The following is a 22,469-nucleotide window of genomic DNA, read 5'->3' on the forward strand; positions in this document are numbered from 1 at the left end:
TTGCACTTGTGAGGCAGGCAATGGAACTAGTGAGCTATGTAGATATCTGAGGGAGAACATTTCCACACAAGGAACTGTGAGTGAGAAAACCTTAGGGAAATGCAATAGCCAATGCTAGCTGGATGGCAAAGGAAACCGGGTTTGGGAAGGTCGAAAATGTGAGATCGAGGAATGGGGCCGTTTGTCTCCCATGGCTTTACAACATTTTGTAACAACTTTTTAGAAGAGAAGTGAGCCCCATGTAGCTTGAACAGCTTTCCTGGATAAGGGTAGCAGTATACTGATTCTTTGTGAGTGTTATCATACTACATAAATGCATGTTTTCTAAGCAAACTTTACTAGTAGTTCAAGAAGTTACTCTTTAAATTCCAGGAGTATCTGCCACTTTGGAGGCAGTATGGGAAGATCACTTGAGTCTAAGGGTCTCAGACCAACCTGGGCAACAAAGTGAAACCCCTGTCTCAGAAAAAGTTAAATAAAATAAATCATATCACAGCCATAAAATGACAGTTTATTTTTGAAACATGATTTTAAAAAATTAGTCATTTAAAATTATATGAAATATAAGTTGCACTTAGTGATTTGAACCAGCAACATTATTAAATGGTTCAAAACCATAAAATTATATAGTTGAAAACTCTTTCAATTCCTGTGCACATTTGCCTCTAGATCTCCTGCTCCCACTAAGACTTTTAAGTGTATTCCACAGTTTCTTTTAGCTATCAGACAGCTTGTCTCTGCAAGTTACTCTTCTGTCAGTACAGTGGTATATCAGGACTTGTTGTTAATTGGTTCTGGGCGGTATTATGAGTACTGAAAACTACAAGTATCAAACAAAGTTATTTGGAAATCATAGCAAGTCATAAGGCTATCTACACCGACAAATTCTAGCTTTCATGTCCGATACCAAATACATGAGGAATATTACGACAAAATGTTTACATAAAAACATATAGAGTATGAAATTTGACAAGTTTCCAAGCAGCCAAGTACCAAGATATGACTGTACTAGTTATCATCCCTCCTCTGTTAATGCTATTTATTTCACTTAGGAGTATGGCCTCAATGTGCATCCATTTAGCTATAAATGTCTCTAGTTCCTCATTCTTTATGGCTGAGTAGTACTCCATTTTATTTTAAAACCACATTTTCTTTATCCATTCTCCATTTGGTGGGCAATTGTGCTGTTTCCAAGTTTTAGCTATTACAAACTGTGCTGCTATGAACACGGGTGCAATACCTAATAGTTTCTCTGATGTGAGAAACTGAAAGTGTAAATAAGGATCAAAATGTATAATAGGTAATGTGATAGAGGAAGAAAAGGTCCAAAGGGGAAGAGGAATTTGGAGGGGTAGGGAAAAGAAAGAAGGGAAAGAAGGGAAAGAAATAAATATGTGAAAAGGAAAAAAATGGAAACAAAATCTTCATAAATGGGGAGGGGTGGAGGGGTTAAAGGGAGGGCAAGAGAATGGGAAAAATAACAACCAAGATATATTATTTAAAGGTACAAATTCCCAATGATAAATGTCATCACATTGTATACCTAAAATGTACCAATAAAATAAAACAAAAAACAATTTTAATGCTGCCTAGCATTTCCAAATAATCAAATTATTATTTTCAGAGAAGTCCATTCATTTCTGGGAGAGTAAAAAAAAAGAAAATGGGCTGCACAACCTTCTCAAATCAGTATGTTAATTCCCACTTTTTTCAGATTACTGTATTTTATTCAAAAAATATTTACCCTCCTTAATATATCTTATTTATTTTTTCTAGATTTGTCAAGTACCTCCTAGAAATGATACTTTGCTAGGTTTTGGGAACAGATGAATTCTCTGTACTTCTGGAACTTACAGTAATATAGAGGAATATGTACAACAAATAAATATGTTGTCTTTCCTGTGAAACTGAAGTTTTCTAGCTATGAGCAGAGAGTTCTGTTTTCTGTCTTGTTTTAAGACACTTAAATACACAAGATAATCTTAGTCTAATTACTTAGCCTATAAATTAATCACCCTTCATTTCCTACTCATGTAACTGCTTAAATTAAAATTTATGTGATTCTACTGTGCTTTAAAATTTGGCATTTCTCATATTTGATCTTCATGTTATCTTGTCTTTTTAAATTAATAATCTTAAAAATGTTTGAAGTTGTGGTAAATCAAATATTGGCAAGAATGTCTGACTTTGAAAACTCAAGGAAAAGACTCATCATAATAAGATAGTCATCATTAGTTATTATTTGCTTATCTGAGAAAATATAGTAGTGTTTATGGAAGCTTTATGGTAACTGGTTGTAAATTTATAATCGATAATTGCTCTTGCAACTATAAATATGTGTTACAATTGTATGTATACAGGTCAGTGAATGTTACCTATGAATTGTTTAGTATCTGGTCAAGCATAGAAATAATTTTATGTCTATTAAAATTGATTTGTTTCATTTGAAAAGCACAGATATATGGTAAATTGGTTTTAATGGAACTGAGTTCTAAGGAATAATGGTTTATTAATTAGAATATATATGATCATAATTACAAAATAACGATACTTTTATAATGAAATTATTTGAAGCACATTTTCTAAATACAGATATCTATCTATCTATCTATCTATCTATCTATCTATCTATCTATCTATCTATCTATTTGTACCAGGGATTGGACTCCGGTCCTTGAACTTGCGAGGCAGGCACTAGAACCACTGAGCTAAATCTCCGGTCCTAAATACAGATATTTTATGTGGTCCGACAAGGACTTCATATTTTAAAAATTTAAGTTTTAATATTAACTAAGTTCTAATTTTCCTAATCTAACTAAATTTTATTTTTGGTCGACTTTATTCCCTTAATTTCTTTCTTTACCTGAATGTGGAGATTTATGCCTATAATCTCTGCAATTGGGAGGCTGAGGCAGGAGGATCACTGAGAGTTCAAGGCCAGCCCAGGCTACATAAGTAAATTTAAGGCCAGCTTTACCTATAAAGTAAGACTGTCTAAAAAAAAAAAAAAAAAAAAAAAAAAGCAGTCAACAAACATTTCCTTGTATTTTTAGTGTTCATACTGTTTAATACTGTTAAATTTTATTTGTCTTTAGTCTGGTTTTGCAACAATTTCTGAGCTGTCAGATACAGCCAAATTACCGTAATATTCATGACGTATTTTAAATTTTGATTACACTTTCCTTATAAAACCTTTGACACCTTTAACAAATGGTCCCATGAAGTAGGTTTTGTGCTCTGGTGCTATTTTCACAGTGGCAAAACTGAACCTACAGAACTATCCCTGGCTTCTAAATCCTAAATCTTATCTGAATTATGCCAAAATTCCACTTAATCAACTACATCATTTGGAGAATATTGAAACAGTTGCTAATAAGTGAACTTGATTTCATCAGGCTTGAAGACAGTAGTAAAATGTGTCTGGAAGCAACTGAAAGATGTGTTTCATTGCTTTCCAAGTTTTTGTATATAACAATTATCAGGTTTTCCCTGACCAAATGCTATTCTGTACTTTAGTGTGGTTTTATAATTTTCTGCTTTCTTAATTTTAGAATTAAGGCAATGCTAGGAAATTCTAAAATGCTTGATACTTTACTATGCTTATGAGGAACATTGACTAAGTTTCTGTACATTTCCAAGCAATTGCAATTATGAAGGTGATGAACATCAATATGATTTAAATTGATCATGGCCATATCAAGAAACTGTTGATTGCTTATCATGTACGAAGCCCTCTAGAAAGTGCTCTTTACTGGGTACTTTCTGGGGTATAACCGGAGCTAAGAGAGATGAAGTTCAGTTTGCCCTAAGCTTCAAATGAGATGAGACTTGCCCAAGGTCACACAGCTAAGGAATCACGTGAGTCTTCCTTTAAACTGTGATTTATTTTGATGCCAAAGACCATATTCTTCTCAAAATGTGACAATAATCTTCTGCTTATGAATCGAAAGACATTTCATTGTCTTTAAACCACAAGGTCAGATTGGAATCGACAAGTTCAAGTATATACAGCAGAAGGAAATTGGAAAGAAAAGAGGCGACCGAGGTCAGCAGAGACCCTGATGGGAGCTCCTGCCTCAGTGTCAGCATTGCCTCCCACCAGATGCGTGGGAGATAAAGATCCACTTCATCTTTCTGAAACAGATCTGTGAGGTGTGAATTAAAGAGGCCCAGACTGCTGTAGTGCTTTCAGCCTTAGGCATGTTTATTGGAAAAATGTATAAGAATAAAGTATTCATTTCCAATAGAAATACGAAATTGTCCCTCTTAAAGTTTTTCGGGGAAACAATAAAATGCAGGCTGTCAGTTTTCCTTAAAGTAATTTTTTTTTCTCCTTTCAGTGTACTAGTTAGGGTCAAAGTGCACAGTGGCAAGCTTGTCACACTGGAATCTTTAAGAACTGTCATTTTATCCCAACTATATTCCTTGTTCTGGTAATTAGTCACAATGATCATTTGTTATATTCTGTTCAAAAATATACATGCCTAGAGGAAATTTCTCAGGAAAGTTGGAAAACAAAACAATAATGCTTACAACTCTGAAGAGATACTAATTGTTTCAGGATTTCAAATATGAGCCTTTCATAACCATTAGTTTCTAGGATATACATTGTTAATAAATCCATGTGAAAACCCTAACTATGAATATAGTTATGGCCATATTTATTATAGTTATCATAGGAAGCAGACCGGTGTTCAGTGCCAGTCATATGCTTACCTAGACGGTGTTCCAGATGACCACTTTAGGAAGGTACACTCATTTCTAGAGTTTGAACAAAATATAAAATCATACAGAAGCAGTATTAGGACATCGGACCATATGTAGAAGGTGCCTTAGAAGTACTTGCCAAGCATAAGATTCTATACCTTATCTAAGGATAGAACGTCTTTTCCACGAAGATTGTAGCTGGAGAAAGGAGAGAGGTCAGGTGATTAGGAATATAAGTAGAGAAAAATGCACAGAAATGCTGTCATATGCGGATAAGTACTATAGATGTTCAGAAGGGGCCATCCCTGGACATTATTAAATTTTTCCAGGAAAATTCACACATAAGGAGATCTTAACTTTGCAAAGAAGTAGATAAACTTGCCAAGGATAGAGACAAAACAGGACAGGACGAGCTGCCCGCTATGCCCTGAGGCCAGCACTGTTTGGCTCTGCAGGTCAGACCTGTAGGTGAGCACACTGCATCCCACAAAGAGGAAAGCGGGATCCTGTCACAGGCTGACTGTGTTGGTGAATGCCTCGGAACTGAACTGTTGGTAAAAAGTACTGGAAAGACTACCATCAAGCTGACAGCCACAGAGGAACCAGTTGAATTATAAATGGGAATTCTCTCCTGCTGTAGATTGGGTTTCTCTTTTAGTGTCCCATTGAAAGTAAGGTACTGGAATTATGGGAACTGGGGGCTACCAGGTTCATTTAATCTCTGTTTAGGAACAACTTTATTCATAATTCTTGACCAAAGCACTACAGTCTTTTCAATCCAGCTGATTTTAAATTACTTCTGACTCTTCCATCTTTGATTTTATTACAATTTGCCCATAGCAACATCTTCAGGCTCATACAATATACTGACAAAAACGTTTTCCATTTTGAATAATCTAATGAGAACAAGTCCTGCTTAGTGCAGCTTTGCAATGAATTTAAAACATGTACAGTTTTTAAAAGTATAGAGCCTACAAACGTTACTATATTCTTATTTTTTTAAAGTTGTTCTACAAGTTTTTATATCTATGGACACACACACTTCCTCGATGTGTTTTGTGGTTTTGACTGATTTCTTCCAGCATAGTTCTAACTGAAAACCTTCTAAAGCCATTTAATAATTGCTACCCTGCTTTGCAATTAAAGAACTAGATACATTTTTGATACATTATTCTTGGACATTGAATATTTACATATGTAAAAATTATTTTTATTAAATTTTCTATAAGAAAACACATTTGCAGCTGAATATGATAGATGTCCGTTCTATAGATAGTTGGATAGATGTGCATAAAGCCATTAATACACATTACTGTGTCATCTAAGAATGCACTTCTCTAAAGAAAGCACAAAACGTGGCTGCAGTGACTTTTCATTCAACTTTTCCAGATGTGTAGGTGAGTAGGCCATGCGAAATGAGGCCATTGTGGTCCGGTGCTTTTGTTTTTTTATTTTGCTTTTGCTTCTCCTACTGGTTTTGTCCTCATGCTTCTGCATTTCAGACACTTTTAGGCATGTAGATAGGAAGGGGAGAGGCTTTTCTTAGGTGTGAATATGTAAACCAGTAGCATAGTAATTTACTATTGCCAATTTCAAGCATTCGCTACTATACATAATCGTGTGTTCTATACATTTACATGACTGGCAATTCATGCTTCTTTATACCAGTATAAGTAGAAACCTGTGAGTAGGTGGTTTATGTGTTGTTCTATGATGTAACACTGCTAGGTAACAGGAATTTTAAAGCCCCATTACAGTCTTATGGGATCACACACACGCACACACACGCGCACGTGCACGTGCATGCACACACACACACACGTGTATATATACATGGAGAGAAAAAGAGAGGGGCAGAGAGATTTAAAACAGTTTTTATGGAATCTGGCAAGTTTGAAATCTGTTGCGTGGATGGTAGAGTGGTAATAGCATTTGGGGGTCAGTGTCGAGGACTGAATCTGCAGGCAGTCAGGAAGCAGCCTTCTTTCCTCTTCAGATACCCCTTTCTTCTTGCTTACGATCTTCGGTGATTAGATGAGGCCCACCCACAGATAGTGATCTGTCTAAAGCACTCCCTCATAGCAACGTGTAGACCCCGTAACCTAGGGATCTTCTAAGGTTTCACAGCCAGTGGAACTTTGGTTTACTAAAGTCTAGCATCAGCTTCTTTGGGCTGACATCTTGATTCATGCAGCAGCTTATGTATATTAAACACAATAATATTTCCATATGTCTCCCAAAAATCTCATTTTAATTCTAAATTCAAATCAAAATATTGATAAATACTCATTTAAAAAGAGAAAGGCTTTTTCTTTTTTTTTTCAGCTTTAATTGAGTTTATTGGTACATTTTAGGGATACAGTACAGTTGCATTCATTGTTGGGATCATGTACCTCTACATGGCAAGTCTTGATTCTCATTTTTTCCCCTTACCTCTGCGCTCCCTTCACCCCCTCCTCCCCTCCCCATCTACAAACACTTTATTTTCATCTTTTCATTCTCTCACATTTTTTTCTTTTCCCTTTTTACTCTTCCCCTACCCATCCCACCTTCCTTACACCTTTAGCTCCTTTCTTCCCATTTCTAAATGTCAGTAATCTTATTAGAATCTTATGCATTGTTGCAGATTATTCACACCAGGGAAACTATTCGGTATTTACACATAAAGGTGTTTCTTTTAAAGGAGATTTATTGGGCTCTCGTTAGTTTCCAAGGCAGTAATTTGCTGGTAACATTTTAACCGTTAAGTTTACTTTTACACAAATGGACCAGAAAATATTAGGAAGAGTAATACAATGTCCACTGGCCTAGAGATGAAGCGATCTGATTTTTAGGTCCCTTCTGACATTAACTGCTTTATCACCTTGCTTTCCCAACCAAGAACTAATAATAAATCCCCTGCCTTTTGCACGAGATGATCATAGCTCCGTGAGGTAATATATTTAAAAATTGCTTTAAGAAGCAGGGGTTGATACACGTGTACAGAGAGATAGTAGGATATCAAGATCGATCCTCATGGTAGCCTTTCCTGTGTCTGGAGAGGGGTGAAGCTGATCGGTCAAAAACGGTTAGAGCTGAATGCAGGCTCAGCAGCAATCTGGTCACAACTCTGGGAGCTGAGATGGTCTCAGAGGAACAAGGGCTGTTCATCCCATTGTAGTGAGATTCTGTAAAAAATCCTTAATGGCAGAGGAGGAGTGTTTTGAAATTAACATCAAGCAGTCAGGTTTGGTCAGTATGACCAATGCATGTTTTTAATATGCCTTGCTTTGAAAATGTGTAATTATTCAGCTAATAATGGAGAAAATCCAATTTAAAAATATGTCAAGAAAAATTTCTAAAACTAAATATTTTTTTTAAAAAATGAAATATAGATTAGGACAAAGAAGCATCTGCCTGATGTATTTATTTTTAAGGCCATCTTTTTTTTTTTTTTTTTTTAACCAGGGATCAAACTCAGGTCCTTGTGCTTGCAAGGCAGGCAGCAGAATCACTGAGCCAAATCCCTGGCCCTTTAAGGCCATCTTTATTTATTTATTTATTTATTATTTTTTCCTCTCATTGAGATTATTGGTACATTCTAGGTATACAGTACAGTTACATTCATTATTGCGCTCTTGTACCTTTACATGACAGGTCTTGGTTCTCATTTTTTCCCCTTGTCCCTGCCCTCCCTTCACCCCTCCTCCCCTCCCCATTTACAAGCACTTCTTTTCCACTTTTTCATTTTCTCATATTTTTTTCTTTTCCCTTATTATCTTTCCCTTACCCTAGCCACTTTCCCTACACCATTATAAGGCCATCTTTTAAATAATCTGAAGTGAGGTGTTAAGTAAAATTTACTTGTATGTACCTGTAGAATAATTAGGCATGACTAAAAGTCATTGACAGCTTCTTAATTCAGTGAGATATTATTTTGAGCATAATAGTTGTGCTTAACTATCCACAACAGTTGATAATAAAAATATCCATGTAGTGTGATTTATATCAACCTAAAATCATTTGTATCTAAATTCTTTTATATAACCCTCGATGTCTTGGGAGAGTTATTTATAAAGTTATAACTAACAATTTAATGCTTTAAAAATATTTATTTTGAAACTCTTACTCTTAAGCACCAGCTGTTAACACATTTTATTTTCTTTCTTTCTTTTTTTTTTTTGGTACCGGCGATTGATCTCAGGTCATTGCACAGTGGAACCACTGAGCTAAATCCCTAGCCCTGTTAATGCATTTTTGATATGCATGTGTACTCTTAAAATTTTGTGTTGAGTTCAGGTTTTCAGTATTGTTTGTGTGTAATTTATCCCTTAAGCTACCAATTTCACTTTTAGTCATTTATCCTAAGGAAACTGAGATGATTTTAGGTTTGTGTGCAATGATATTTATTAAATGTGTTAACCTAAATGAGAGAGGGAAATGTTTAAATAAGCTGCTATGCATCCATATGACAGAATTACAGGCAACCATCAGAAATGATCCTATAAATTGATTATATGAAATACGAAATGTTATGCTACAAGGTTATGTAAAAGAATGGGATACAAAGAGGATATACATATTAATTTTCTCAATTAATTTGTATTTATACATTGCAATTAATTAGGACAAAACCTTGCCTTGTTATTGGTATGAATACATTTATAGATATAGATATAGATCATTGTGGATGATGCATTTATAGCAATTTACTGCTCTTCTTACATGAAAAAATGAAAAGATAAGCACAATATGCTTATTGATAGATGTTAGGTATATGCATTTGAATTTGATGCACTATACTCTACCTGATATTTATTTCAGAGTTTGTTTTTTTTTCGAGACAAGGTCTCACTATGTAGTTGAGACTGACCTGGAACTCACTATGTAGCCCAGGCTGGTCTCGAACTCACAGTGATCCTTCTGCCTCAGCCTCCCAAGTGCTGGGATTACAGGCGTGCACCACCACGCCCTGCATGTACTCTAACAGATATTATGTGGCAGTGAATTGAACAATTACAGTAGTCTTTAGGGAAATAACTGAAGCAGCAAGTTTTGGAAAATTCTGAAGGAATAACAGTTTAAGAAACTAGGTCTGTTTGGAGACCAGCATTGGTGGCTCAATTTTACTGGAGTGTGAAAGAAGCCCAATATTCGTTCTAGATAGAACTGATAATTAAACATAGCTATATCAGGACCACTTAGTAGTTCACAGTTCACAAAGAAATTCTTATTTATGATATAAATTAGACCTTCACATTAAAAAAACTATAAAAGAGAAACAAATTACTAAAAGAGCTGTTTTAATTACTCTGCTGAGACGTACATTTGCCCTAAAGATAATGCCATTGGATGCATGTTTTTGTTTTCACGTAAGAAAATTTAAATTACCATTTTCAAATTCATATTGCTCATGAAAAATGTCTTACATACTTTGTTTTTGCGCAGTCCCTTTCAAATTGAGATAACCTTTCTTTTTGATCACAAACATAAAAGAGGTTACCTAATCATCTTTTCTCCTAGTAGTGAAGCAGTCATATATGAAATATGAAGTAAGATCAAAGACATCGTTTAATTTTGGCAGCCTGTTTTCCTATCATGTTCCTAAGTCAGACGCACTGCATACCCTAACCTTAGAATGCTCACTGTCATTGCCAGTCTGGAAGAACAGATATACTTTTGTGGCCAGTGTATCTGTCACACAACGGAGAGTTTGATTACCCATAATCTGTCATTTGGACAGATGCTCATTTGGCACAGCTTATATTTTCAGAGTTCATTCTTCCACGGCAAGAATGGTAAATATCTACATAAGTGGAATTATGGACAAATGGAATTGCTTGACAAAGGAGGAAGACTAGATGGAAAAGACAACCTAAAGTCCTTTCACTGAGAAATACAATAGGCGCCATCTTTTGATTTATTTATATTGTATCAAATGTTGAGTCAATCACATGGAAATATTTCACTTTTAAATGAGTGTTACAACACAACATTTACAGCTTCCAAACTCTAGGTTGAAGCTTCCACATGTCAAGTGTTGGCGTGTGTAGCAGACAGATATCTGGCTGTTCTTTGGACGGTGTTCATCTGCAAAGATGGTGCACAAGAGCAGTCCAGATTGCTGCAGAGGAGTTTCTGCTGGGAAAATTTGGGAACTGAGCTGGAGCAGCCTCTGCTTTGTTGAATCACAAGGCAAATTTTGGCAAAAAATAATCTGTAGGTTTGTACCTAGTCAGGCTTTTGAAGCTGCTGTTAAGTCTTAATAATAAGATAATATATATTTTTAACCACTAACTAAATAATACTTTCCTTGTGTGAAAGTTTGAGGAAATATGATAGACTTTCTGAAATGCATTAGAGGATTAAAAAGACATAATACGTCAAAATCAAATGCAAATTTCCAGGAAATCAATTTGCCTCTGACTGACTTTTGGTTGTATATGTCCTATAAAATGAAGGTCAACAATTTTATATGGCATACTAGTCATGATCCTCAGTATCAAAGGGGTCGCATTGACTAATATGTACAGAAGGGGATTCATAAAGGACCTGGCCATTCACAAAATGTTGTTATGGACTAAGAATCAGGTTGAACGTAGTCTTCCAGGCATGGACCAAGGGTTTTTCTCCAGTTCCTGTCTGGTACAAGGTGTAGTGCTACAGATGACAGGCACTGGGCAATGACCCTGGAAATCACTACCCTCATGTCCACTGGACACCAAGGCAGCTATCCCGGTGGTCAGCAACTTGTAGGGAAGCATCTTTCTTTTTCTTTTTTTTTTCCCCTGTGTCACTAGCTTTCTGGACCAGGTATATTTGATTTGATATTATATATCAGATTTCTGCATCTTAGCTGTAAGGAAGGGTGTGAACATGACTGTTACAGTGTAGGCCTAAAATGCCCCCCAATGTTTTCTCATGTTTAGTAGTGGGTCTTTAAGAAGGCAATGGAAAGATGACAGATCTAACTTCGTTCTTTGACGAGATGATAATTTGAAGACATTATCTGAAGGAAGTGGTTCTCAGGTCTTGATTTGGGGAGTATATCTTGCTTCTGGTCCCTGCCTCTTTTCCTTTCTCTAATTCCTGGCTGCCTTGAGTTGAACACACTCCCCTGCCATGCCTGTCAGCCCTGATGTTTCTTTCTTGAAGCCAGTTAACTGGACTGAGGCCATGAGCCAAAACAAAACTCTTTTTCCGTAAGTTGTTTATGTCACTTATCCTGACCCAGTGATAGAAAGGTGAGTGACACAATGACCGTGTTCCGTGTTTTGCTTCTTTGATTGACAGAACGTGGAATTCCTCAAGGTCGAAGTGTGAATGCGAGACACCAGAAGAACAATTAAACTGTATATGGCCTACGGGATCTTAAATTACCACCTTCATAACCTAATCCCACTCACACGTTGCCCTACCTGGGATTCTGGCCACAGGCTCTGCCTCGTCTTTCAGGCATCTGATACTTTTATGGCGCCATGGTTGTCGTCGTATTCCGAAACCATCTCCTTTCCCATTCATAGCATACTTCAAGGGCTAGCTCGGAAGTCCGCAAAGTCTTCTTTGCTCTTTGGTAGAAGAAACATTGAGAGTTTATTAGGAGTTCTTTCCCTTTTACTTGCTCTCTCTTTGTACCACCTCCCTTGCGATGGGGTGCTATACTTCGGTCAGCTTGTCGAGCTTCAAGGAACACTGAACAGAAGGCTAAATTCACTGGATTTGTTGTGGTGGTGGTGGTGGTTTTGGTTTTGGTTTTGGTTTTTCGGAGGGAACAGGGTTTATTTGGCTTACCTTTCATAGAGGTTTTCATCTATAATCAGCTGGCTCGAAGGCCAGGATGGCAAACAAGCATCACAGAGGAGAGACAGCACGGTGCACACAAAGCCACAGATGTAGCCAGCTAAATTCACTGTTTTATGCTCTTGCCTGAAGAATTTTTTCTGTGACCTTTCAAGGATTCAATTTTGTAATATCTGAGTAGGAAATTATCTTTTTATTTTTTCAATATTTCTGTCCAAATTATACAATATTAAAACGTCATATTGGCTCAAAAGCCAAGCCTGCTATTTGCTTGTCTAACTCTAGATTTCATTATATTAGTAGGTTATAATATAAGTAAAATTTCACATTAAAAAACAGAAACCCAGGTGTTTGCTACATGAAGACTTATGTGAAATTTTATCCTATGTGAATGATGTTTTGGATTTATAGCAGGCTGTGAACTTCATTCTAGTGAGTCCAAATTTACATTTGGAACATGAATGATCTTCACTGAGGTTGAAAATGATGGGCTGAAATAAAGCTGCTCATAGATGTTTCATACAGAGCCTGCAAAATGAATTAATTTAGGAATTCTTTTTAAGTGTTGCCTCAAGATGAGATAACTTAAAGCCTGAAGATGTGAGACATAAAGATCAAATATTTCTTAATTCTGATTTTCATATCATAGTGGAAGTTATTCAGATTCACTAGGGACCATTATGTTTGCAGAGTTATAGAATTATTAAAGCATGTATGACCTCAATACTTTTTCGATTCTAATTAATTATTATGCTAATCAAATTTAGTGTTATTTTAAAAGTTCTTTGAAGACTTGGCATTGATTAGAGATTTCTAAATTCCCTTTTCCAGTTTAGATTACCTCAGTCACTGACAGCACAGGGGATGAATGTACTCCCTTTGCTTACATGCACCATATTGCATCTGTGAAAAAAATGTAAGAGTTTTAAACCTGTTTTCCATTGATCTAAAGGACTACGAATAGGAATCTTGCTGTTTTGTAAGCAAACTGAGTCTTTGTTTAATACAGATGTGAAATGAATTTCTAATCATCCAATTATTTAAGAAATGATGAGTCTCCTTTTGATCCTTGAAAAATGAACTCATTCTCAACATTTGTAGTGATGACTTACACGAAATTAAGTTTTTTTCAGAAAAGATAATTACCAAAATTATTTCATTACATTTCAGAACAAGTTTTCTCTTTAAAAGTACAATCTTTAGACATGATGTTAACCTTTAAAATACAGTGAGGACAAATCCACTCATTAGTAATTCAGTGTATATTCTTAAAAATGAAAGAATATTTTATGCTTTGGAAAGTTATGTAAAACTGAAATCCTTCTTTTAGTAAGTGCTGATTTTAAAATTTCACTGTTACAGAAAAATACTGCGAAATTCTTTGCTATGTAAATGTGTGTGTAGAATATTTTGATATACAGATCCATGACATTCACACATATACATATATGTGCAGCATGTACACACATTCATATGTAGATATTAACATACATAAATAATAATTATATGTACACATCTACATAGATACCTGACTTAGTTAAACCTTCGCTTTTTTAATTAAACTATATGAAATAGGGCCACACTAATATCTTTTCTCCATTTATAAATAGCTTTAGCGTAGATAGATTTATATCAGGAATTTGATTATGACTTTTATATGCTTTTTCTCTCATTAAGTAACTGGGATAGGCTTGTGAGACAATGAAGCCCATTTAAAGTCTCATAATATGAATCCTAACATAAAATCTCTCTAGCATGTGCAGATTACCAGAGTTAACATTTATCAACACTGTAAAAGTGCTGTTAAATTGTTTTAGTTATTTCTAGTATACATTTGCAAAATTACAATTTTCAACTTTGGATGCTTCATAAAACTGAATGTACCTTATATTGTTTAACACAGAATGAATTCAGGTGGAGAAACAATATTGAATGACATTTATTCTTATTATTTTAACATTACATTACCAAATTTATAGTCTTGATGAGCCAGAATAAAAGAAAGCATGAATGTTTATTGTACCCGACACCATGTATAACGTGGCCTATGTTCCCTTGTTTAGCTTTTATAAAGCCCAGTGTATATATATATGTCCTGAGTCCATTTTGCAGATGAAATAATGCCTAGTGGGGTTTAAATCCTCTTCATGAGATCTATCTGATTGCAGATCCCTGTGATCCGAGCAATTTATGTCAGCAGATCAGGGAAAGGGTGCACATTTTGATTTTAATGTTTTAGAGTAGCTTTTATTTGATTATCAATTTGGGACATAGAGTTTACAGCTAATGTTTTTGTATCTATGATATAATTTGACTATTAACAGATTTCCATGAGATTAGCTCTAATTAACTCATGTTTACACTTCTTCCAGTAGAGAGTCTCCTTTGAGATGTGGAGACTTTCTTCAGCCTCCAGGAGTTAAGTATTTTTATGGTCTAAAAATTTTCAATATTATTCTGACTTCTTATAATAATGAGGTAATACATATTGTCACACGAACAGTGGTTATCTGAATGATGCCGTTATAGTTGAATCCCGTGTTACTTTACCAGTGTCCGTATTTGTGCCTGTATTACTTTTCCGTTGAAGCCATCTAGAGCTCTTCATTAAGCAGGAGCTGACGGGAACAGAGAGACTCAGACTATTACGGAACAAAGCAATTGTTTTGCTGGCACCAGAGAAAGACTTGAGTATTGTCAGTGCACATGACGAGAGAGGTTTTGCAGTAGTTCACACAGGCGCAACTACGGGGGGCCCTGGTTCATCGAACGGAAGTCGTGTATTCACACTGAAGTCAAAAGAATTGCGCTATTTTAGGGGATACCCTTCACGAACTCCAAAACAATTTTCACATGAATTAATACTAAAATCGGAGTGAATTCAAGTTTTAAAGGTCCGTCATGTTGATATGAAATTTGTAAGCTAAATATATGGAAGTAAAATTAAATTGCCATGCAGGGTAGATGGATGAAGATTTCACACTAAGTGACATGTTTGTATATATTTTGGTAATATAATAAATTAGTTCTGATTCTTAAGAATCTTTTTACCCTTTAAAAGTGCTTTGTACATAATATGTATACACATATTTTAATAAAATGTACAGTAAGGTACTCCAAATGCCTTTCAGATAGGGACCTGTTTTAATTAAGAGCTCTAGAAAATAGATGTTTTTCAAAATTTTTGAACCCTTAAATTGTCTATTATACTATGTCACACGTAGAGAGTACTAAGGAGATACAGGTCACACACACAGAATATTACAATGATGGACACTGAAGATTCACAGGATTAACTTCTGAACATGGTTAAGCAGTTTGAAGGCATTAACTGGGAATCTCCCCCATCATATAAATGCAAGTTGCGCCCAGCGGGGAAACAGAAGTATGGAGCCCTGAAGTAAAGTGGCGTTGTAGTAACGCTGTCACTTTCCATGCTACTTCCTAACAGTGCCTTTCAGCGCTTCTTGTCAAATTTAGTGTGCCCACTTGGGAAGCGATGCCCACTGAACCGTCAGTTCCCTGGGCTTTGGTGGTCAGTCCACAGCAGCTCTGATTGAACTGCTTGGAAAAGGACCATCGGAAGTTCATTTGAAAAGAGAGGGCGCCTTCAGCCCAGGGCCCCTCCCCTTCTGCATACACTGAGCTCATGCTGGTGGAGTGGGATGAAGATTGGTCTTTTGAGTCTGCTCGTGCAAGGAATCAGAAAAGAACTCCTCATTGGCTTAAATAGAATTGCCAGCTATGTGTGCAGATGGTCATACAAATCACCTAGGTAAACAACTTCAAGTTACTCATCTGGGACAATGAAATGGATCTAGTATTTTGATCTGTTGAGTGCAGCTTATATTTGTAAGCATTTTATCTAAATTTTAGATTGATAAACTTTTTTTTTTTTTTTTTTTTTTTTTGTACTGGGGATCAAACTCAGACCTTGTGCTTGCAAGGCAGGCAGCAGCACCGCTGAGCTAAATCCTATGTCCAGATTGATATACTTTTAAAAAGTGTTACACGAAAACAAATTTGCTGAGCTTAGTGGCACACGCCTGTAATGGTAGCACTCGGGAGGCTGAGGTAAGAAAACCGTCATGAGTTTGAGGCCAGCTAGGGCTACATAGTGAGTTCAAGATCAGCCTGAAGTATGGAGTGAGACTCTGTCTCAAAAAAGGAACAAAACAAAAAAAAACAACCAAACATTTATATTGCTTAGAGGGGAAAATTCCAAGTTCTGCCGTTTTTCTTTTTAAAATATTATGAACATAATACACATGTCTTACAAAACAGCAGAACAATAGAACAGATAAGGGGAACAAGTCAAAGTATTTTTCCATACCCTTCTCAGTGTGTGTGCGCACTCATATTTTAGACCCCAAAATGAACTTTGGCTTAAAAATGATTGCAAAAGGCTGCGGAGGGGAGGAGGTGAGGGCTGATGCTGAAGAGTCGGTCAGTGAGTACAAAATTACAGCCAGATAAGAGGATACATTTTCATATTCTATGGCACAGCAGGGTGACTGCAGTTAGCAGTAGTATAGTGTGTATTTCAGAATAACTAGAAGAGAATGTTCTGAATGTTCTCACCTAAACAAATGATCAATGCTTGAAATGTATGCTAAATTTTATGGTTTGGTTCACATGTATGGAAACGCCACCCTATATGCCGTCAAAGCATGCAATTATTATGTATCAATTAAAAAATAAAACTGCAAGAATTTTTTGTCATTTCTTTAGCAAATGCTGATGTCAAATTATAATTTTAGTACAGTAATGTTCCATGCCGGGAAATAAACTATTTTAAAAATTTGCTTGAATTCACCACTATTAACTGAATTAGAAATCAAAATGCAATGACCTAGGGCCAGGGATTTAGCTAGGTGGTTCTGCCGCCTGCCTTGCAAGCGCAAGGACCCAAGTACGATCCCTGGTACCAAAAAATAAAAATAATCAATAAGTAAAATGACCTACACATCAGACCTTTTTTGCTTTACTAAAAGAAATGTCCCTGTAAATATCTGATTATTCCAATATTCAAAGCCTGTGACTCATTTTGTAGCCTTCTGAAAGCTGCCGCCCTGGGTGCTGTAGGAGAAGATGGCCCAAGAAAGCTCTGTGGGCAGGAGGAATGTGGAAAGTGGCGCATGCGCCTGTCGGGAGACAACAACAAAACGGAAATAACTGGTTTGTTCCTTTCACATTGGCCTGGGCACCCATGAAAACCCACAGAGTAAACATGGCCCCGCTTCCGGGACTTTTGCTTAGTGTTTTGCAGGGAAAAAGTCATAATAAAATAAATAAAACTATGGTAAGGAATAATACTAAATGCCTAATTTTAGGAATTTTGTGTTTTGACATTAAACAAGCATTCACTTATGGCAACACGTACCTGAAAATGTGTATTTCGTCTCCTTTTCCAGGATGAGTTCTTCTGTTTGAGGAAGTAGAAGCCCTAGGATACATTAAGGGTGTACAGAAGAATGGAAGAGACCCTGTATTTTTCTGTTTGGACAGTAGATTTTCTGTTCGAGACAGGTCGATAAGAACTGAGGATTTTATCACTCAGCTTTTCTTCCTCACTGTATTTGGCATAAAAGCTTGCAGATGATAGAACATATAAAAACACTTGTGGGTTTTAAAATTCAGTTTCTCTTCTTATTAGGGAAAAACCATACTGTCTTGAACACCAGCTCTCAAACTTTGCCAGTTATTTTTTTAAAAACATTTCAAATGTAGTCATATTCTTTTTCTTTTCTTTTTTTTTAATTCTGTAGATGTTAAGTTCTGACTCTCTTAGGGGAAAAAAGAAGACCAAGACTTTGAGAGAAGTGAACCTACAAAAATATTATTCTAACCACAAAGCTTATTTTTAACAGTCATCCCACACTTAGCAGCGACTTGAATAGTAGCACAGTAGTTCAGTTGACCAGGTGAAGTACAGTGAGGGTAGGGAGCTGAATTCTTCACCTTTATGAATATTCCTATTTGTCATTACCTACTTCTCTTTTCATTATGTGCGTGGGCTGATGCTGATGTTAATTAGCATGGTCAAAGTAGTTTTTTTTTTTTTTTAGAAAAAATGAACATTTCTAGAAATTTTTATTTCTCATTTCATAGCTGCTTCCTACAGAATAATTCTGAGGTTTATTTGGGGAATTTAGGACGTAAGATATTTTCAAAATGGATTTTTCCGTAAAAGGAAATATTATCCAAAGTTAGGTCAAGGCAAAATTAAAGAGTTATAGGATTAGAGTGTTTTAAAAAGTATGTGTTTAAAACTCAAAACACAATGATAAATTTACATGATCTTTTTGTTTAGGTTGAAAAACAGAAAGTATTCATAAATAATTTTGCTTTAATTTACTTTCTCTGAAATTAAAAATTATTATTATTATGCCTTCAGAGTTTACTCTTTTTTTTTTTTCCTGTTAAGTTGATTGGTACATTTAACGCAAACAATACAGTTCCATTTATCATTGGGATCTTGTACCTTTACATGCTGTGTCTTGGTTCGTATATTTTCCCCATTCCTCTGCCCTCCTTTCACCCCCTCCGCCCTGACTGAGGGTCTGTGCTTTCTGGACTGCATCACCTTATTTAGCCCACTGCAGAGACCTGGATATCTACCCTTCCCTGGTTTCATGAGTTTGACATTTTTTAGTCCATGCAAACCTGAAATCTGGCAGTGAAATCAGCCACGCTTTTAAGGTTAAATAGTATTTTACTACTCACATAGAAAACATTATTAATCCACTTGTCTAATAACAGACACCTGCTTTTTTTTCCCTGTTGTGAATAATAAGGAAATACATGTATCTCCAGGGTAGTGATCTTATTTCCTTTGCATATATAGCTCGATGTAGGGTTTCTGGATCATATAATATTTTTACTTTTAACTTTTTGAGGAACCTTCAAAATGTTTTCATGATGACTACATTCATTTGTATTATCCAAGAATGTACATGTTCCTGTTTCTACACATCCTTACCAATACTTGCTATCGTTTGACTTTTTAATAATAGTCATCTTAACAAGTGTGAAGTGATAGCTCATTGTGGTTTTGATTTACATTTTCCTAATGATGATGATGTTGAGCACATTTTAATATGCAGCTAACTATTTCTATGTCTGTCCTTTTGGAGCAATGTCCATGGCAGTTTTTTATCAGTTTAAAATATATATATAGATGTGTGTTTGTGTGTATCCATATACACACATACATATACACACACACACACATATATGCAATTGAATTACGTATGAGCTTCTTGTATATTTTGGATATTTCATCTTTGACAGATAAGTTATTTGTGAATATTTCTATAAGTTGGCTTTTCTTGATTATTTTCTTTGCTGTGCAGAACTTTTACATACAGTATATTTTCTCCAGTCATAACAGAATATACATACTTTAACATTCCACATTCTCTAGGATAGGTCATATGTTAAGTCACAAGACAAATCTTAAGAAATTTAAACATTTTGAAACCATATCAAGCACAAACAGATAAAACTAGAAATCAATAACATAAGGAAAACTGGAGAGTTTACAAATAATGTGGAAATATTGATGAAATCATATTCCTGAACACCCAATGGGCCGAAGAGGTAAGAAAAGGATAAACAGATATCTCACCAAAAGCAAAAATGGAAACACAAACATAATAAAACTTACTGAAGCAGCAACAGAGCGCTATGAGGGAAGTTTATACTCATTAACGCCTACCTGAGGAAGAACACGTGAAGCCCAAAGATCGGAGTGGAAATAAGTGAAAGGGAAACTAGAAAAACAGTAGAAAATTGCAACAAGTCTGTTTTTACATAAATAGTGACACTGACAGGTTTACTAAAAAGAAAAGAAGACGTCTCAAAGAAATAAAATAGAAAGCATGGGGAGACATTATAACTGACATCAAAAATATACAAAGGACCCTAAGAGACTGAAAAATTATACACCAACAAATTTGATAAACTATCAAATTCTTTATAGAATAAGCTATCATTACTAAGATTATCAAGACTGAAAGATGAAGAAATAGAAAGCAGGTTAGTAATGACTAAAGAGTTTGAATCAGCAATCAAAAAATCTCCCAACAAAGAAAAGGTCTTAGACCAATGCTCTTTTGAAAAAAGAATTATATTAATTTTGCTTTAAAATACTTGACATGAGCTTGTGACCTAAACTGCTATTTGTGTTGTCATCACTTTCCTAATAGCTACTTTTCTATTTGGTAAATTTCAATCCTTTCTATTATTCATACACCTTCTTGATGTTTTACAATTTTGCTTGCCCTAAAAACTGTAACAATTACTCTAGGTTTGTAATTTGCCCCTGTATTCATCTACACTTTTCTCTCATATTTTAAAATCTTCCTCTGAAGGTATTTGATGTCAGTTTCTACTTAATGCCTGTAACGAGAATGCCTGCTTCATTCTTTACATTCTACAGTTTATTCTTCAGAAGATTTTCCTAGTTTATTTCCTGAGACAGCATTTCATTTCCGCTGTAGTTCTCATTTTGAGTTACTTTTCTCATCCTTTGGCAAGACACTTTGGCATTCTGTGGTAGTTGCCTTGGAAACACCAATAAGGGTCAGGTAAGTACTGAGATAGGAAGGGAATGAAAGTAAATTTAATGTCTGCTATATGTCCGCCTTGGGGCAGGGCACTTGTACTGTATGGCTTACTTAATCATCAAAAACTATAGCGTGAATATTTTTTTCCCCAACACACTTTTGATAACTATGAGATTTATTGTCATTGACATACTTCCTCACGGCAAAACAGCTAGAAAGCATAATTCAGACCAATTCCTCCCATTCAAAATATGTGTAATTTCTAATTCTTATTAAAAGGTAGTACAGTTGTATACTTTGGAGAATTGTGCTGAGAATTATTTTGCACAGTTTAAGTTGGTGTTCAAGATTATTTTCTGGTAAGTGTATGTTTTGAATTTTTGATCAAAGTGTATTTAGATATAGTAATCAGGCTTGGTCCTGCTACAAAGTGCATTAGGTCAAATTATGATGGCTACCGATAATAAAACTATTCCCTGGCAGAAGGTGCATAAGTTGAATCCTAAGGTAATTTTCATAAAAATTGTATACTGTACTTTAGAAAATATAAAATTAGAAGAAACTTAGAAACTAGCAGACTGCATTTTTAGGTTGATAACATTTTATGAACTTTTACAATTGAAAATTAGTTTCAATCTCATCTTTAAATAATCACCTAATTTCTTGATCAGTATCTTCTTCTGGCTAATTTACAGTTATATTTAGACTTCTTTTTTTTTTTTGGTACCGGGGATTGAACTCAGGTCCTTGTGCTTGCAAGGCAGGCCACCAAACCACTGAGCTAAATTCCCGGCAGCTATTTGGCTTTGTCCGGAGAAAACAAACAGCTCAGATCTTTCAAGCAGAAAGTTCTGTTTCACCTCAGAGTGAGAGATACCTGTGGATGTTACCCCCTAGCTTGTCACAAAAACTGAGATGTTGACACTCCAAAGGGTTGTTTTTTTTAAAAAAAAATACATATTTTTAATTGACACAGGAATGGCATACAATGTAGTGATCAGGTTAGAGTCATTGGCACTTGTACACTTCTAGCATACGTATTATCTATTTGAGTTGGAGACATCGACATTTTCTCCACTAGCTATTTGAAATCACCGTTCGTTGTCGTCACCCCGGTTGTCCTGCTGTGCTCCAGAACAGCAGGAGTCCTATCCAGCGCACCTCTGCACCACCAGCTCTCCTCTCTCCATCGCTCCCTGCCTTGCGCCTGTCCCAGGCTCTGGCAACCACCATTATTCTGTCTAGTTTCATGGAGATCCACATGTTAGCTTCCACTACTACAGGTCAAAACATGTGCCGTGTGTCTTTCTGTGCCTGAATTATTCTGCGTAACATAATGTTCTCCAGTTTCATCCACGAAAATATATTTTATTTTTACTTGATTAGTTTTGATTTAGTACAGAATTCCAGGTT

General features: G+C 35.7%; 1 protein-coding gene and 1 long non-coding RNA gene across 2 annotated transcripts in view; one reads left to right on the plus strand and one right to left on the minus strand.

Moving 5' to 3' along the window:
- Chsy3 (chondroitin sulfate synthase 3) overlaps positions 1–22,469 on the plus strand; it is a gene marked incomplete at its 5' end in the record, with an annotated part of 226,213 nt that overhangs the window by 13,593 nt on the left and 190,151 nt on the right. The gene's annotated exons all lie outside the window — the stretch shown is intronic.
- Positions 12,111–15,100, minus strand: LOC104864300. The gene is made up of 3 exons (XR_780833.1): positions 15,037–15,100; positions 13,328–13,389; positions 12,111–12,254 (listed from the first exon to the last, which is right to left on the minus strand). It is a non-coding gene; the product is annotated as an uncharacterized LOC104864300 (long non-coding RNA).

Source organism: Fukomys damarensis, unplaced genomic scaffold (assembly GCF_012274545.1).
Source record: "Fukomys damarensis isolate Sample0158 unplaced genomic scaffold, DMR_v1.0_HiC HiC_scaffold_3, whole genome shotgun sequence".
NCBI lineage: Eukaryota > Metazoa > Chordata > Mammalia > Rodentia > Bathyergidae > Fukomys > Fukomys damarensis.